The sequence below is a fragment of the Salvelinus alpinus genome, chromosome 19 (genome assembly GCF_045679555.1).
Source record: "Salvelinus alpinus chromosome 19, SLU_Salpinus.1, whole genome shotgun sequence".
In the NCBI taxonomy this organism is placed as follows: domain Eukaryota; kingdom Metazoa; phylum Chordata; class Actinopteri; order Salmoniformes; family Salmonidae; genus Salvelinus; species Salvelinus alpinus.
In genome coordinates, this window is record NC_092104.1 from 44,430,401 (window position 1) to 44,449,088 (window position 18,688).

The following is an 18,688-nucleotide window of genomic DNA, read 5'->3' on the forward strand; positions in this document are numbered from 1 at the left end:
CCTATTTTTATGTTATTTTGATTATGTTTAGTTGGTCAGGGCGTGAGTTGGGGTGGGCATTGTATGTTGTGTGTGTTTGGTTAGTCTATGGGTGTTGTATGTGTATGGGATAGTGTTTGTTAGGTTGTCTAGTTATGTCTATGGCTGCCTAGATTGGGTCTCAATCAGAGACAGCTGTCATTCATTTGTCTCTGATTGGGAGCCATATTTAAGGTAGCCATAGGCAGTAGGCTTTTGTGGGTGTTTGTTTCCTGTGTCAGTGTTTGGACCACACAGGACTGTTTTGAGGTATGTCACGTTTGTTGTTTTGTAGTTTGTAGTGTTTTCTTGTTATTTACATTAAACATGTACAATTATCAATCCGCATCTTGGTCCGATCCATGCTCCTCCTCGTCTGAGGAGGAGAACGACTTTGACAGCCATTACAGAAACACCCACCACAACAGGACCAAGCGGATTGAGGAAGGAGGGCAAGAACTAAAGCAATGGAGAGAGGAGGAATGGAGTTGGGAGCAAATTTTCAATGGAGAAGGACCCTGGGCTAAGGTGGGAGAGAATCGCCGCTCTCGGGAGGAGAAGGAGGCAGCCACAGCCCAGGAGCGCTGGTATGAGGAGGCAGCACGTATGAGAGGCTGGAAGCCCGAGAGGCTCACCCAAAAATTTCTTGGGGGGGGGGCTAAAGGGGAGTGTGGCGAAGCCGGGTAGGATACCTGAGCCAACTCCCCGGGCTTGCCGTGGAGTGAGAGGGCGTCGTACTGGTCAGACACCGTGTTATGCGGTAAAGCGCACGGTGTCCCCAGTACGCGTGCTTAGCCCAGTGCGGGCTATTCCACCTTGCCGCACTGGGAGGGCTAGGTTGGGCATCGAGCCGGATGCCATGAAGCCGGCCCAACGTATCTGGCCTCCAGTACGTCTCCTCGGGCCGGCGTACATGGCACCAGCCTTACAGGTGGTGTCCCCGGTTCGCCTGCATAGCCCAGTGCGGGCTATTCCACCTCGCCGCACTGGCAGGGCTACGGGGACCATTCAACCTGGTAAGGTTGGGGAGGCTCGGTGCTCAAGAGCACGTGTCCTCCTTCACGGTCCGGTATATCCGGCGCCACCTTCCCACCCCAGCTCAGTACCATCAGTGCCTACACCACGCACCAGGCTTCCAGTGCATCTCCAGAGCCCTGTTCCTCCTCCACGCACTCTCCCTATGGTGCGTGTCTCCAGCCCAGTGCCTCCAGTTCCGGCACCACGCACCAAGCCTCCTGTGCGTCTCCAGAGCCCGGTACGCACTGTTCCTTCTCCCCGCACTCGCCCTAAGGTGCGTGCCCTCAGCCCGGTACCTCCAGTTCCGGTACCACGCACCAGGCCTAGAGTGCGCCACGAGAGTCCAGTGTGCCCTGTTGTTGTTCCCCGCACTAGCCTGAAGGTGCGTGTCCTTAGCCCGGTACCTCCAGTTCCGGTACCACGCACCAGGCCTACAGTGCGTCTCAGCCGGCCAGAGTCTGCCGTCTGCCCAGCGGCGCCTGAACTGCCCGTCTGCCCAGCGGCGCCTGAACTGCCCGTCTGCCCAGCGGCGCCTGAACTGCCCGTCTGCCCAGCGGCGCCTGAACTGCCCGTCTGCCCAACGCCGTCTGAACTGTCCGTCTGCCATGAGCCTGCAAAGCCGCCCGTCTGCCATGAGCCTGCAAAGCCGCCCGTCTGCCATGAGCCTACAGAGCCGTCCGCCAGACAGGAGCCGCTAGAGCCGTCCGCCAGACAGGAGCCGCTAGAGCCGTCCGCCAGACAGGAGCCGCTAGAGCCGTCCGCCAGACCGGATCAGCCAGAGCCTTCCGCCAGACCGGATCAGCCAGAGCCTTCCGCCAGACCGGATCAGCCAGAGCCTTCCGCCAGACCGGATCAGCCAGAGCCTTCCGCCAGACCGGATCAGCCAGAGCCTTCCGCCAGACCGGATCAGCCAGAGCCTTCCGCCAGACCGGATCAGCCAGAGCCTTCCGCCAGACCGGATCAGCCAGAGCCTTCCGCCAGATCTGACCAGCCAGAGCCGTCAGCCAGCCATGACCAGCCAGAGCCGTCAGCCAGCCATGACCAGCCAGAGCCGTCAGCCAGCCATGACCAGCCAGAGCCGTCAGCCAGCCAGGATCCGCCAGCCAGCCAGGATCCGCCAGCCAGCCCGGAGCTGCCGTCCCTCAGCCCGGAGCTGCCGTCCCTCAGCCCGGAGCTGCCGTCCCTCAGCCCGGAGCTGCCGTCCCTCATCCCGGTGCTGCCCCTTATCCCGGTGCTGCCCCTTATCCCGATGCTGCCCCTTCAGTTAGGTGGGTTTAGTTGGAGGGTGGTCATTGGGTGGGGGATACGGAAGCGGGGAGTGACTATGGTGGTGTGGGGACAGCGTCCAGAGCCGGAGCCACCACCGTGGACAGATGCCCACCCAGACCCTCCCCTAGACTTTTGGTGGTGCGTTCGGAGTACGCACCTTGAGGGGGGGGTTATGTCACGTTCCTGACCTATTTTTATGTTATTTTGATTATGTTTAGTTGGTCAGGGCGTGAGTTGGGGTGGGCATTGTATGTTGTGTGTGTTTGGTTAGTCTATGGGTGTTGTATGTGTATGGGATAGTGTTTGTTAGGTTGTCTAGTTATGTCTATGGCTGCCTAGATTGGGTCTCAATCAGAGACAGCTGTCATTCATTTGTCTCTGATTGGGAGCCATATTTAAGGTAGCCATAGGCAGTAGGCTTTTGTGGGTGTTTGTTTCCTGTGTCAGTGTTTGGACCACACAGGACTGTTTTGAGGTATGTCACGTTTGTTGTTTTGTAGTTTGTAGTGTTTTCTTGTTATTTACATTAAACATGTACAATTATCAATCCGCATCTTGGTCCGATCCATGCTCCTCCTCGTCTGAGGAGAACGACTTTGACAGCCATTACACATACACACAACCAGTGGCGTGTATTCATGGATGTCAAGGGAAGCCAGGCTTCCCCCAAAAATGTACCAAGAAAAAATGTAAACATTTTATTTTGTCTCTCTGTGTTTCATCATTTTCCTTCAATTCGCAAGAGGCTGAATATATCTCACCGGAGAAAGCATACGAGCGAGCGAAAAAGCACCCCTCTGTCTCAGTATGTGTAGGCCATCTATCTGATGCTGTCTGGTCAAAAATCGTATGACATAATAGCCGATCAGCATTGAGCTAAACTGAGTGAGCTCAACTGTGAATGGTCTTGGCGCACCAAAAAAAGTGTTAAGGGAAGCCAGTTTGGATTTGGCTTCACACCAATCACAAGCCAAACGTAATTTACAGAAAAAAATGGAATTGTTGCATCTCGTTATCCTCCGGTGGCTGGCTAGCTAGCTAAAATGGTCCCTTTCCTGAATTAGCCATGGATAGAGGTAGGGATTTAGACTTGTGGTTTTACTTAGTTCTCTGTACTATCAAATGATTATAACGGCGATTCTGATCTAACCATAAATTCATACATTGTTGTGCCCCTGGCCTGAGAAGATGAAAGTTCAATATGTAGCTAGATGTAGTAGGCTAATGTTAACTAGCTGGCCTGGCGCATCGTTGCTCATGAAAGGAAGTTAGGCTAGCGACCAGCATTTCAGCCAGGTAGACTAGGACAACAAAATCTAAAAGCGTGTACTGTATGAAAGAGTCATGAAAGAGAGGAGGATGGCATTGGCATTCCTGGGCGAGTCAACATGTTTTTTTTTTAACTTACATGCACACACACACACACACACACACACACACACACACTGATATCAGTACCATGGACAGTCATATCATATTTCGTTTTCGGTATCTTAGTTGTTACTGTATTAGACTAAGCATAGGTGATTTGATGATGTTGAAATATTGAAGTTGAAATGGTGTTGGAATAGTGGAGGCAGCTCCTGTTTTCATTGCGACTTGTGGTTCTAAATCAATAGTTGTTTAGTAATCCGAAAATGTCTGAAACGTTAACTTGCTTGACCATGCTGTAGGTCATGTAACTATTTGTTTGTGGACTTCACCAGACAGATGTTCCTCTCCGGATTTGTGATTAAACAAATAATTTATTCTAGCACTGTGTCTTCTGATTTTCTTGTCCTTAGGCCTATACATCACGGTGACAAGAGACATGTGTCACATGTGCTCCTCTCCGGCCTCTAGGTCACCAGGCTGCTCGTTAGGGCGCACACCTGTCACCATCGTTAGGCGCATAATGACACTCACCTGGACTCCATCACCTCCTTGATTACCTGCCCTATATATGTCACTCCCTTAGTTTTTTCCCCACAGTCGTCATTGTTCCTCTATCTGTTCCTGTCATGTCGGTACGCTGTTTGTGTTTCTGGTTTTGTTCATTTATTTATTAAATGTATTCACTCCCTGAACTTGCTTCCTGACTGTCAGCGTACATTGTTACTATATGAACTAACAGGTTATAGAACAAACAATGCAATTATCACAACACAGGTTGTAATATGGCTTTTTTCCCTGGCTGGGCATCCTCAGTGACTTTTACCCACGCACTGCGACTGCACACAACACAAACTCTCCAACATAAGGTATGTGTGGAGAGTGGCTATTTGAAGCACAAATTGGCCTCAAATGCAGTTGGAGTAATGTGGAAATAGTGCCCTGTGGAAGCAGGGGTTAAAACGCTTTTCAGTTACACACAATACAGTATACTATGCTATACATACATTACCTTATTGATTATACAGTGGCATATAGACATCCGACATTTGGTTAAACACCCACACTACTGGAAATCCATCTTTTAGAGCTGAAAGACTATGGCCAGAGCGTACCCATGTTACACAATGATTTATTGTTTTTGTTTTAGTCAAAGTATGATATATTTGGGCTTGAAGTACCAATTCTGAACTGCACACTTCTTGCAAATCCGTGTGAATGCGGTGTCTTTTCCTAAGACATGACATACAAATTATTTTCAGCCTAAGTTTTGTTTCAGGCATAGCCTCAGGAAGTAGAGATGCTGAGGGTGCTGCAGCACCCCCTGAAAAATCATTTAAAAAACAAGTCAAACATTTTTTTGCCAAACATTCTAAGCATCCCAAACCCCAAACTCCTTTCCTACGGCTATGGTTTCAGGGCTGGGTTTTATTTGAATGTTGTCTCTTTCTGCTTAGTGTCTCACACTTATCATACATGTTTGACCTGTTGCATACTGTTGCATACATACAAATGCGCCTACAATAGACAGACAGGGTGCCTGAGGTTTGCTCTCAAAAAGTCGGCTCAGAAGGATTGGAACATTGGCTGAACGCCCAGACTCTGCGTAGCTAGCTACACTTACAGCTGTCAGTGCCCTATTTGTTGATGTTTATCAACTTCACATGGACATTTCCACACTCAATTTGTGAATTTGTATAAGTAGCCTTCGTCATTTGGAGGTGGAACCTGTTCAATCTTATACTTACAACTCGTGCTAAGTTAAGATATTATATTGAATTAAATCAACCAGACTCAGAGGTAAACTTCAACATGTCTTTACTCCATCACGGTCCGTGTAACCCCTCACATTCCTTTACTGACGTGGTGACATCCTATCTCACTAAGTCACATCAATACACAACAGAACCTAAACGTGCATGTTCTCTCTAGGACAGGAAATTATGTTGAAATAGTGGTAGCAACTTCCTTTGTGGGGGATTTTCTGGTTATCATGGTGGCTAGGGGAGAGGAGGTTACTCTGCTGACTACAGCGTACAACAGGCCCTAGTCCACCTGGGGGCACGTCACTACTCAGACACCCTGACAGAGACATTAAGGAACGGTAAGTATTTTCCCCCTGTTATGCGTGCATGTACTATGTGTACGTGAACCTCTTTTGACCTTCTTCTCTCAGGTGAGTTGCTCAGCTCAGGCGACAGTAGAAAGGTGGAGATTTGTGTCTGCTCTATCTGGTGTGTGGGAGGATCAAGGTGCACCTGTGGAGTCTGGTTGAAGAGTGAGATGGCCAAAGCTGCAATATCAACTCTTTATCTCTGACACAGACCCACACAGAGAAACAGCAGACAATCTAAATGTAGTTGTTTTCCTATTCAAAAAAAGTGTGAAAAATACAACAAATGGGAGAAATCCGAATAATGGAAAAACAAAAGAGAAAACGGAATTTTGAAGAGAAAAAAACGAAGTAGACAAAAAAAAATACCGAATACAAAAGGCCCTACTAACGTTTTTTTGCTCTGCATGACTGCACTTTAGAGTGTGTGTCATGACTAGCTGCGTGGTTGGTGGGTAGGGGTGTGCATTTTGGGCAAGGTTGAGGTCAGGTCCAATATTGACTATGCACCCAAGAGGAAAAGAGGTTGGCCATCCTACGTTGGGCCATCCATTTAGAGTAATATAATATATATACAATTTAGCAGACACTTTGAACCAAAGCGACTTACAGTCATGCGTGAATACATTTTTACGTTTGGTAGATCCTGGGAATACCAAGATGCATGACAGGGTTATAAATGCTTTGTGAAGCCTCAATTTAATGTGATTTATAAGGCCTTTATTAAGGGGTGCTTATGTCACCCTTTACAAAGCACAGGTTTGTGTCTTATTTCAGTTGAAGTCATTCAGTTGTACAACTGACTAGGTATCCCCCTTTCCCTTTCCTTTCCTTTTTTATTTGACATAGTGGGTTTTGTCACGTTTGACATTGGTGGTTAAGGCACACAGTTATGCCACATTTATTAACCTTTTATAAAGCATGACATACGGTTGTAGATGATTTGTAACACATGTAGTGTTTATGAAGGCTTTATAAGCTGCACTTCATTTAAAGCAGGACACAGTTTTGACTTAAATCACAAGACCTGAAAATGATTGTCTAACAATGACTGGGCTCCCGAGTGGCGCAGTGGTCTAAGGCACTGCATCTCAGTGCAAGAGGCGTCATTACAGTCCCTGGTTTGATTCCAGGCTGTATCACATCCGGCTGTGATTGGGAGTCCCATAGGGCGGCACACAATTGGCGCAGCGTCGTCCGGGTTTGGCTGGGGTAGGCCGTCATTTTAAATAATAACTGGCTTGCCTAGTTAAATAAATAAAAAATGTAATTCATTCAACAGCGAACTTTACAGAGCTTGAAGAATTTGGAAAAGAATGGGCAAATGTTGCAAAATCCAGGTGTGCAAAGCTCTTAGAGACTTACCTAGAAAGACTCACAGCTGTAATCGCTGCCAAAGGTGCTTCTGCAAAGTTTTGATTGAGTCAGGGGTGTAAATAGCATACTTATGTAAATTAGATATTTCTGTATTTAATTTTCAATAAATTTGCACACACACAAAAAAACATGTTTTCACCTAGTCATTATGGGGTATTGTGTGTAAATGGGTGAGATTAAAAAAATAATATTTTATCAATTTTGAATTCTGTTTGTAACGCAACAAAATGTGACATAAGTCAAGGGGTATGAATACTTTCTGAAAGCACTGTAAACATGGCCTTATATTTTTTACAGGTAATATACCACATCTTCTGTCTGAAATGGGTACGAAAGACCTAGTCATGATTCCTGCAATTTCACAGACCCTGCAACCAAAATACAGGTATCGGGTCTGTGAATCGTTTCATTGTTTAACGGCCCAATGCAGCCGTTTTTATCTCAATATCAAATAATTTCTGGGTAACACCTTACTGTGATTGTTTTCAAACAAATCGTCATAAGAAAAAAAATTGCTTCTTAGCAAGAGCAATTTCTCAAGCAAGAATATTTATATGACTGTGGCAGTGGTCTGAGTGGCGAGGGGGAAAATGAAAATGAGCTGTTATTGGCAGAGAGGTTTGGAACTTTTTCTTATTAGGTCTATTAACTAATTTATTGCTTGGGGATGTCACCAGGCAGGCCAAACACCATCCCACCAAAACAGGCTGAAATTTCAGACGGTCTTTTAAAACAGCTCCTACACTAAAAAGGCATTATTATAATTTTCACAATATCACAGTATTATTACAACCTCATAGTGTGGAAATATATATAAAACACGGGAAAGTCACGTTTTTGACTGCACTGGACCTTTAATACCTTCCTAATTTGCAAACAGACCCCATGGTTTAACAACACCTCCTAATTTGCCAGTTACCCACTGATATGTATAAAAGGGGTATACCTGCAAGAAACTATTAAAATAATGGCTGTTTGGAAGGGGGTTCCCTTATATTTTCTATCGGTAATACCGGTGTCTGAATTGTGTATTTGATTCCTTAGAATTTGCCTGCAGTAGCACAACCATGCCGTAAGGCGGCGCTGTAGCATCAGAATGTGTCTTTTACAGCGAGTCTCTTTTCTTGGATAGAAAAGCACGAGCTGTCCTTGATTTATCGGTGAAATCCATGGCAACTAGAGATAGACAACAAAAGTAGTCAGACTACAAGTAACAACAATGGAGATGGACGATAAGATAATGGAGGGGTCTGAGTGGGAGGGGCAACCTGAAAATGTGGTTGATGTCACCATGGAAGGCCAAAACTCCATCCATACAAAACAGGCAGAGATTTCAGGTGCTTTTCAAACAGCTCTTACACTAAAAGGGCATTGTCATTATTTTCACGATTTCACAGTATTATTCCAACATCATAGTGTGGAAATATATATAAAACATAGGTAAAATCTAGTTTTGACGTCACTGGGCCTTTAAAAGTGTGAGCCCAATTGTACTCTTTGACATCATGCAGACGCCAAGTGCATTGAGGGATGATGATGTTCTGACATGAATCCTTGAATAATCTATCTACTATGATTCTACCCTGAACTGTCATTTGAGGCAAATGCAGAGAATTTTATGATTATACAATTATACGATTATATTATCATCAGACAACTCTGCTTTTGTGTTTTCACCAAGGAAGTTGCTCTCTCTCTCTGTACTTGTACCCTTGTTAGCATCTCTGCCGGAGGAGGAGAGTGGGATCATTGGTCGGGTTGCAGCAGATCTGTTTGTGCTCCTGGTGGAGAGGAGGGCTGTGGATGCCAGGGCTGCGGTAGACGTTAGGGTGTCCTACATGGAACTGTACCAGGAGGAGCTCAGGGACCTGCTGGAGGTCCAGACTGGAAACAAGGAGCTGCACATCAGAGAGGATGACAGGGGCAACACTGGTAACACCACTCGCTCTGTCTGTGCTAGGGTGTGTGTGACGTGTCAAGTGTGTGTGTTTAACCCCCTAAGGCCGATGTCCGCGCCCCATAAAAATCTATCAGTTTGCATGGGATGTGTCTCAATCCACTGCATCTGCCTATGTCGTACTTCCGCATCTCTGGTGAAAGGTGACAGAGCTAGAGCGTGGTTTGTCAGACCATAAGACATCCTGAAAATCGGTCTTCTCACAAAATCATCTGTATCATCCGAACGGTTTGGCCTACAAACTATGGAAAGATGAGACTCTCAAGAACACGAGGGTGTTCTCCGGTTTCCTCTACGCCCTCCACAAGTGTCAGGAGACTCGTCTGAAGTCGGTACAACCAGTCTGACATCTTCTGTCTGTAGTGTCCGAACTGTTAGGGCTACACACTAATATGACCCCTCTGTACAAAGGTGAGACTCTCACACACATGCTTTGCTCTAGGACGCCCACAGGCCTCACAGGACTCGTCTGAAGGTCCCCCCGGTACCAGTTGAAAAAATGTATGGAAGTACAGTGCATTCGGAAAGTATTCAGACCCCTTGACTTTTCCACATTTTGTTACTTTACAGCCTTATTCTAAAATTGATTAAAGAATTTCCCCTCCTCATCAATCTACAGACAATACCCCATAATGAATGACAAAGCAAAAAACTATTTTTTTCTTCTAAAAACCTGTTTTTGCTTTGTCATTATGGGGTATTGTGTGTAGATTGATGAGGGGAAAAAACAATTTAATCATTTTTAGAATAAGGCTGTAATGTAACAAATGGGGGAAAAGTCAAGGGGTCTGAATACTTTCCGAATGCACTGTATGGAATCTGACTGTAGTGTGTGGGTTTGTTTCAGTGGTAGTTGTGGCAAGAGAAACTGTGATTACCTCCGCTGAGGAGTTGCTGAGCGTCCTGGAGGCTGGCAATGCCCTGAGGCACACTGGCCCCACTCAGATGAACGAGTGCTCCAGCCGCTCTCACGCTATCGTTAACCTACAGCTGACGCAGCATCACCACGACAATGGCTCCCTCCGCTCCTCTAAACTCCACCTGGTGGATCTGTCTGGGTCAGAGCGGGCTGCACGCACCGGGAACACAGGCCTGCGCCTCAAAGAGTCCGTCCACATCAACACCGGCCTGCTGGCGTTGGGCAATGTCATCCGCACACTCTCCAACCCCCATCGCCGCCACAACCATGTGCCGTACCGTGACGCCAAGATCACGCGCATCCTCCGGGACTCACTGGGCGGCTCCGCCCACACACTGATGGTGGCCTGCGTCAGCCCTTCCCACCACAGTGTCGCAGAGACGCTGAGTGTGCTTCAGTTTGCCTCACGGGCACGTTACGTGAAGAACCAGGCTGCGTTGTGTCCTGCCAGGGCGTGTCCGGGCTGGCAGCCTGGAGAGGCTCGTGTGGGGGAGCTGGAGCAGGAGGTCCAGACTCTGAGAGAGGCACTGAGAGAGAAGGATAAGACAGGGAGAGGGATTGCTTTGAGTGACAGCACCAAACAGGCCACTCAGGAGGAGCGTGATGACAGGGCGGCGGCTCTAGTGGAGGAGTCCCAGTACTGCTGCCTTGCACAGGATGCTGCCTTCCTATTGGAGGAGCTCCAGAGTTCCACCCGGAGTCCTGCTCTGTAGCAGCGTTTGCAGGAATGGCTGGAGAGACACAGGGAGCTTAGCCACTCTGGCCACACTGACTATAAACAACCTGTGGGGGGTGCAGGGGATGAGTCTCAACAGATCACCATCCTCCAGCTCAGACGTGAGCTCAAGAACTGCCAGGTAGTGTGTATAGTGGGCTCTGTTTCTCAGCTTTGTTTGCTCAATATAATCTGTTTACAAGTAAAAATGTGTCTCTCTTTTTCTCCCCCCCAACTCTATTTTACTCAGTCTCTCTCCCAATCTCCCTCCTTCCATCAGGATACTCTGGCTATAGACAAGCAGGTGTTTGACCTGAGGGAATCTGAGCTGGAGCAGGTGCAGAGGCAGGTGCAGACACTGCTACAGGAGAAGCAGACACACCTCCAGTCCTGACAGGAGGAGAGGGAGCACAGACGCATTCAGGTAAAGAGAGAGAGAGGATAGCGAGAAATTGAGATACAAAGATTGAATGGGGCATTTCTACAGTGGTTGATGACAGCAGCTATTGATAGATCGTCTCTGTGGTGACCTCCTGCGTGCGCGCGCGCGTGTGTGTGTGTGTGTGTGTGTGTGCGTGCGTGCGTGTGTGCGTGTGTGCGTGCGTGCGTGCGTGTGTGTGTGTGTGTGTGTGTGTGTGTGTGTGTGTGTGTGTGTGTGTGTAGGGCTGTGGCGGTCACAAAATATTGTCAGCCGGTGATTGTCAAGCAAATAACTGTCAGTCTCCGGTAATTGACCGTTAATTAACATAAACACATTTAGCATCTCCTGGCTTCCACACATAGCCTACAAGCCATTTTAAGAAGTCTAATACATCCATGTAATATAGCCTACACCTTCACAATAAATGTATTATTTATTTTAGACAGGTCTAAAGAAGCATGATATGAAGAAACTGTAGTCTATTTCAGAAGAAAATAATAGTACAGTATACTCTGAGTTGTTCTGATGTGGCTATGCCAAATGGCTGTGGGCTACACTTGTTCATTTAGCAGACAAGATTTGCTTATAATTCCGTGGCATTATTTTATATTGTTTTATAGTATGAAGAATACAATTGAACAAAGCTGAATAAAATATAAATATTTTCTCCAAAGGATTTGAGGGAGTGCATTCGGCTATTCAGTGTTAAGCGGTTAACAAAGAATTAGATATTCCTATATGCTTAGTTTAGAGTTATTAATGTAACTTTAGTTGTTCTACAAACATTGGGCTATATGTTTTGATTTTTAATACATTATAAGGCTGCATGATGCGACTAATGAGGATTTGAAAAAATGACCATATTTACTTTTCATCAGCCAACAAGATGAGAAGGCCTAACGAACAGCAATAACACTAGCCTATGTCAGTCTACTATCCCCCATAGTACAAAAGTCGACCTATTTTATTCTGTGCGAGAAATAAATATTCCAAACATAGTCTGGGACAGTTGTGGGATGCAATAGATCCCAAATGAATACAACCGCTAGTATCAAAACCTCTTTTTTATGCAATGTGGCTGTCGCAACAGATCAGAACGTTTAGCTTAAAGTGGTGAATAACTATTATGCTATTTCTTCACATTATAAGGGCAGCAATGCGCACACGGCAGTAGGCTATAAGCATGATTGTTCCATTACTGGAACACACCCTTATCAAAAGTGACCGCAAATACAATTATGCATGTAATGCTTTCATTATAAAGGTGCATTTTTATGGTGAAAATGATGTTCCCCAAACTTGAACCTCACGCTTTGCTTATATCTGCCAGTTAGGCTCTACACCCCTTGTAAAGCGGATTGATGTGCTTCTTTTAAAGAAGTTATTTGGCCACTTTAGTTGTGATACAAACCTCAAACATATAGGCCTATGGGCTAGGCTGCATGAGGGTTGCGACTATGATTTGAAAAAGTTGTTTCTTACGCTGCCCATCATTCACAAGTGATGATGTATAATTCACAAGTGATGGGCTAATATTGTCACCCATCAGACTATTCTTGATTTAATCTCGTCTTTACATATACTAAATAATATATGTGTGACATTTGTTTTGATTTAGAATGGACCATTATCATGCACCTGTATCGAAACAGGGGCAGCAGGAAAAAATACATGTCATCTATGCACTTAAATAGCGAAGGGAGGATGCTTTTTTCCATGGTTTATTTTCATGCCAGCCAGGTAGGCTATACTGCTGTTGTAAAGATAAGCAATGTGCTTAATATTAGTTAAGTTGAGTAATAAATATAGTAGGTCTAGCCTATAGAAAGCTGATGGGATCCTCCTCTTTTTATTAGAGGCCATCACTCTGTTTTCTCAATTGCATAGCCTATAGAAATATTGTGAAACATGAGCTCATGGGGTCTCATTAAGTGTTTGAAATTTAGAAATTTAGATTTCAGAATACATTTGCATTGATGTCAGAGTGATTAGAGGGACAATAGAGTGCTGAGTACCAGGCAGTTAGCAAGTTTTGTAGGCCACTAATGATCAGCAGCAGCATCAGAGTTTGGAGAAGCCTAATTACTGTGACTAAATGGTAATTTGACTGCCTTCATGACTCGTGACCGCCGGTGTGGCGGTATGTGTGCAACAATGGAGTTTCTGTTTGTGTGTTTCTTATGTAGATCCATACTAGTCCTCCGGCCTGTTCGTTGGAGAGGGTGATAGATGCCTTTAAGACCCGCAGTCAGCTGCTGCTGGCTCAGATAGAGGAGAGAGATGAGGTCCTCTGCCCTCAAAAAACACTGAAGGAAAGGAGGGAAGACGAGGAAGAGGGGGGGGAGAAAGGGATTGAGGTGAGCGAGGCTGTAGTACTGTAACATCCTGCTTCAGAGCTATGTAATTGTTCTGCTTTCTCAAGACAGACTACTTCTTTAATCAGATGGATATATTGCAGGCGCTCTATGAACCGCACATTGACAAGCAGACAGAATCCAGCCTGCTTTGGCCAGAACCAGGCACAGAATACTAGTTTGGACCAGATTCAGGACGGGCTCCAGTTACTTCAACCGTCAGAACGCCCTACAGGTAAATACAGTTTTTACTACACTATGAGTCTTAGGGGGAATATTTCCTGTAATTTATGTTTCATTGCCAAGACCGGCCTGTGCCTTCTGTAAGGTGCATTTAGCGCAGAGAGAGGCGGAGTCAGACGGTGACCCTGCTGCGCCTAAAGAAGGCGGAGACACAGAGCAGGGCTAGCCTGCAGACCAGTGGCTCCAGTAATCTGCACAAGAACAAGGTCAGTGGTAACAATATAGCATTCAAAGAACACTCATAGAGCATTAAACACTCATAGAGCATTAAACACTCATAGAGCATTAAACACTCATAGAGCATTAAACAATCATAGAGCATTAAACACTCATACAGCATTTATACAGCACTCATAGAGCATTTATACGGACCTCATAGAGCATTTATACAGACCTCATAGAGCATTTATACAGACCTCATAGAGCATTTATACAGACCTCATAGAGCATTTATACAGACCTCATAGAGCATTCATAGAGCACTCAGAGTATTCATATAGCATTCATACATCACTCAGAGTGTTCCTAGAGCATTCATACATCACTAATAGAGTATTGAAGGAGCATTAATACAGAACTCCTGTTGACCTTTCGGACGGTCAGTCTTTGCATCCATATAGCCCCATCTGTAAATGTGGTTACATTTCTCCAGTCCCATCCTTTAGCCTCATAGCAAACCAAGTGGTGGGGCTGCCATTTTGTTGTCTTTCATTAAAGAGAATACATCCTGTGAACAGCATCCTGTGTTGCAGGACCCGAGGACAGACAGCAAGGCTGTCTTTCAAAATGGAGACTCTAAAGAATCAGAGGAAAAGGTAGAATGACGCTCCACAATTAAAAGTGTGGCCACATTACATTGGCAAAGGATCACAGGTTTGAGGTGCCCCTCCCTGCAGGATGAGTTTGTTATGGAAATGTTCACCATGCAGTCGTGGTGATTCCTTAGATCTCATTTGGATATTCAACATAGTTGAAAATAAGCAAACCGTGTGTGTGTGTTTTGACGTGTTGATGTGTTCGTTTTGCCCCTGTACGATGCCCAGCAATCTGAGAGACGTGTGTGGCTGGAACACGAGTCGGAGCTTGCAATGTATAGGAGGAGGGGCCTGCAGGAGCTGGAGGAGGAGCTGAGGTGCAGAGAAGAGGTGCTGCAGCACCGAGATGCCGGTGTCCAGGAGAGGAACCAGCTGCAGATCAAGAGGCTTCGCTCCAGCCAGGTCAACACAGAGCGGGGCTTAGAAATCCAAAGTATTGAAAAATAAGAACCGTACATTTTGTGTGTGTGTAAGTTACGGCATTCCAATGTTGTTATCTGCAATTGAAAGTGCGTGTGCGTACGTTCACGTGTGTTCCTCAGACTCTGAGTCAGGACTTGCTGCGCGTCGGCCCGTCTAGGAGATCTGGATGAGGAGCTTGAGGAGAGAGGACGGGTAGAGAGGCGACTGTCCCCCTCTGCAGCAGGGCTGTGTGGCGTGTCCGCGTTGGAGCTGCTGAAGGAGAGAGAGAGCCTGCGTCGGAGGAGAGACACGCTGGACACGCAGCTGAGGGACGACAGGGTGCTCATGCCAGAGGTGAGCTGCTTAACGTTGCCTATTTTCCTTCAGCCTGGATGTCACTCTGACTACAGGGGGCTGATGTGGAAATACATGGTGTGTGTGTGTGTGTGTGTGTATAGGAGGAGCATGCTCTGCTGCAGTCGGAGGAGGTCTTGGAGGCTCTGGATGCTGCAGTAGAGTTTAAGAACTATTCCATCCAAGAGAGACAGAGAGACCTCGGGGGAAATCCGCCCACGGAGACGACCACAATGACGTCATGAGGGCACAGAGAGCTGTCACTTCCAGAGGCCTCAGCACTGTTGGTCAAATACTTCAACAAGGTCAGTCCCAACACACACACTGGGCTGGGGGGCTGGGATTGAGATTAGGGGGTCGAAAAGAGTTTGGGGCAGAATTGAAACTGGAAAAGGGTTTGGGACAGAAGTGGGACTGGTTTAAAAGCTCTCCATAGGCAAACATAAAAGAGATGGTTCACTGCACTACTAACCTTCCATTACCCTCCTGCTAAACTACCAGTCAATAACTGAGCGGATAGTTGAAAGCGTTCCCTTGGCCCCTCCAGGTGCTGTGTCTGCGGGAGTTGGAGCGGCGGCTGCAGCTGCACTGTGAGGAGCTGCAGCTGCAGAGTGGAGAGCAGGAGGCGGTGACCAGGGAGATGGAGGCAGCTCTACAGCGCCTCACTCTGGACACAGACCTCCGGCTCACTGAGCAGCATCAAGGGCACCAGCACAACATACAGATACTAATGCAGCAGCTCCAAGGTCAAGTTGTACGCGTCAATGTGATAAATGTTTATGAGTTGGGTATTCCTGCCCCTTCGTTGTGTTGGTCTGTTTTACAGTATTCTCACTGCTCGTTTTGTCCTCGTGTGTAGAGGGTGGCTCAGTGGACAGTGGACAAGCGGTCCAGGCTAGGCTGCAGCAGCTGGAGAGAGACCTGTCACAGCTAGTCACGACTCCCTCCGCCCCCAGGCTCCAGACCTGCAGACCCAGGGCAGGAAGGCGGCCAGCGACGGAGCATTGGACAGCCCCAGCCCGCAGATTCCGAGTGGAGCTGGCCCCGGTCCGTCTGTCCCGTAGAGAGCTGAGGCAGATCTCACCCTCTGCAGCACTAGGTGGCACTCTACCCTGAGGGCCAGCAGAGGCTCATTCCAGGAGGACTCCATCGTAGTGCCCTGAAACACTGACCACGAGGCTCCAGCACACACTGACCACTTCTTTCCTTCGTCCACACTAATCTAGAAGAACAGGTTAGTTGAAACTAAGGGCTCTTTTCAATCAGAGCCGCTTTAGCCGACATCCACATAGTGGTTGTTTTGGAAGAGGTGGAACTGCGTTAGAGCTGTCAAATCCAAAAGTGGCTCACGACAGTATACCTAAAGCTGGACATTGCCATTAGCTGCACGGAGTCACATTAAGTCATCCCATGCAGCCACGTTGAAACAGCGTAATGTGAGATGTAATCTACACCTCCATTAGGATGATAGAAATCCTAATTATTTAGCTGAATGATTTCAATTTGAGTGTAATTACAATGTATATACAAAAGTATGTGGACACCCCTTAGAATTAGTGGATTCGGCTATTTCAGCCACACCCGTTGCTGACAGGTGTATACAATCGACCACACCGGCATGCAATCTCCATAGACAAATATTGTCAGTAGAATGGCCTTACTGAAGAGCTCAGTAACTTTCAACGTGGCACCGTCATAGGATGCCACCTTTCCAACAAGTCAGTTGGTCAAATTTCTGCCCTGATAGAGCTGACCCGGTCACCTATAAGTGCTGTTATTGTGAAGTGGAAACGTTTATGAGCAACAACTGCTCAGCCGCGAAGTGGTAGGCCACACAAACTCACAGAACGGGACCGCCGAATGCTAAAGCGCATAGCAACAGTCACTACCGGTTACAAACTGCCTCAGGAAGCAACGTTAGCACAAGAACTGTTCGTCGGGAGCTTCATGAAATGGGTTTCCATGGCTGAGCAGCCGCGCACAAGCCTAAAATCACTATGCGCAATGCCAAGCGTCGGCTGGAGTGGTGTAAAGCTTACCCTCATTGGACTCTGGAGCAATGTAAACAAGTTCTCTGGAGTGACGAATCCCACTTCACCATTTGGCATCCACCATTTGGCGGATACCAGGAGAACAGTTCCTGCCCCAATGCATAGTGCCAACTATAAAGTTTGGTGGAGGAGGAATAATAGTGTTGGAAAATGTTAACACTACAGCATACAATGACATTCTAGACGATTCTGTGCTTCCAAGTTTGTGGCAACAGTTTGGGGAAGGCCCTTTCCTGTTTCAGCATGACAAGGCGAGGTCCATACAGAAATAGTTTGTCAAGATCGATGTTGAAGAACTTGACTGGCCTGCACAGAGCCCAGACCTCTACCCCATTGAACACCTTTGAGGTGAATTGAAACGCCGACTGCGAGCCAGGCCTAACCCCAACATCAGTGCCCGACCTCACTAATGCTCGTGGCTAAATTGAAGGAAGTCCCTGTTACAGCAGCAAAGTGGGGACCAACTCCATATCAATGGCCTTGATTTTGGAATGAGATGTTCGACGAGCAGGTGTCCACATACTTTTGGTCATGTAGTGTATTTCTATGTAGCCTACTCTTAACCGAGTGGGGCGGGTGTGGCTTCGTGACAATGATCGCAAGAGCAGCTGCTCACCGATTTGACGGCTCCAATGCAGTTACACCTCTGCTATCACCTCTGCTATCACCGGTTAATGCTTGATTTGATTGAATCTAGGCCCAAGTCAAATAGGACTCCTCTATTTGTTGTTCTCACTTATGCAGTGCGATTCAGATCAATATGGATGAAGAGGCTGCAAGGAATGGAAGCCACTAACTGTGAAACTATTGAGACGCAGAGTGAAAGCCCTGTTCACTTTGCAGCACTTAAAGCAGACGGAATAGCACTTCAAACTGCAGTCTCATCACTTACTCTGAGACCTGATGAGCACACAGCTAAATTATATCACAATCATGTCTATTATCAATAAGTTGTTTAAGTCATTTCCTTTTTTTTTTTTTTACTTTTAAAGATGATTTAAAATAATTTAGTTTTTTTGCCTTTGTTTACAGTGTGTTTTATACAGTAGTGTGTTTGCAGTGTTCTAGAACTTCAGGCCACTCGATAACCCTAATCAAGCCATTGGTCCATTCGTGCAATAAAATGTACCTTCCCCTGCTTCAGTAGGTGTGGTTTGGTTATTTTAGTGTTGCACAACTGTTGACATCAAATGAATTGGATCAAACCTCTTAATTTGCAGTAGTTCACTAATTGGACGTACATTTTCTTTGCAGACTGCTGGTTAATGCAGGTGGAATCTGCAATCTGCAAT

At 46.6% G+C, this 18,688-nt stretch overlaps 1 pseudogene; it reads left to right on the forward strand.

The window, feature by feature from the left end:
• Positions 1-8,384: 8,384 nt before the first annotated feature.
• On the forward strand, positions 8,385-18,534 carry LOC139545882 (kinesin-like protein KIF27; annotated as a pseudogene).
• The last annotated feature ends 154 nt before the right edge of the window (positions 18,535-18,688 follow it).